This window comes from Phalaenopsis equestris, unplaced genomic scaffold, assembly GCF_001263595.1.
Source record: "Phalaenopsis equestris unplaced genomic scaffold, ASM126359v1 Scaffold000568, whole genome shotgun sequence".
Taxonomy (NCBI): Eukaryota; Viridiplantae; Streptophyta; class Magnoliopsida; order Asparagales; family Orchidaceae; genus Phalaenopsis; species Phalaenopsis equestris.
Genome location: NW_018165008.1, coordinates 325,821 through 326,562, shown reverse-complemented (window position 1 = coordinate 326,562; position 742 = coordinate 325,821).

Below are 742 nucleotides of genomic sequence, written 5' to 3'. Positions count from 1 at the left end.
ATCTCGATGTTAAAATTTGTTATGAGAACATGTAAGAACTGGGCTGGTATTGTCTCAGTCAACAATTTGAAAGAATCACATGAGGTTGTATGAATGAGAATGTAATTCATAGGATTAAGTGCAAATAAATAGAGAAATAATCTTTGAAAGGTGTAGAGTTAGAGGACTTTAGAGTGACAAGTTAAAGCCCTCAACTTGGTTTATTATTTTTGTTTCTGATACGAGATGTTAGCCCCCAGGTGGAGGGAATTGAGGGAACTCTAAAGTGAGAGCTGATATCTTCCTTGTCTACCCGATCTTCAGAACTATTTAAACTTTAAATTAGTCAATGTTCTTTATAACATCTATAGTAAGGGTAAAAAATAATATTGCCCATATTTGGCACAAAACAATTTGAATACTTCTACAACAGAATTTTTATACTTATTATTAATTTATGATAATGAGAAATATATTCCATATTAAGTGATTTTTTTTACATAAACTCAAGTTATCTTTAGAAGTTTTTATTGTTTTGTCAAAATATCAAAAATACCAAAAAGAGTTGAATTTTACCTACTGTGAAAATATCAATAATTTAAGTAATTGTCTTTTTAAAATAGAATGTTTATTGTTTAACAGTGCATATTGTGAAATTTCTGTGAGTTCGATATTAGGATCTTAATCAAAAAGTCATATATTACTTGATAACGATATGTATACTTGCGTAGTATCCCAATATATATATATATATATATATATA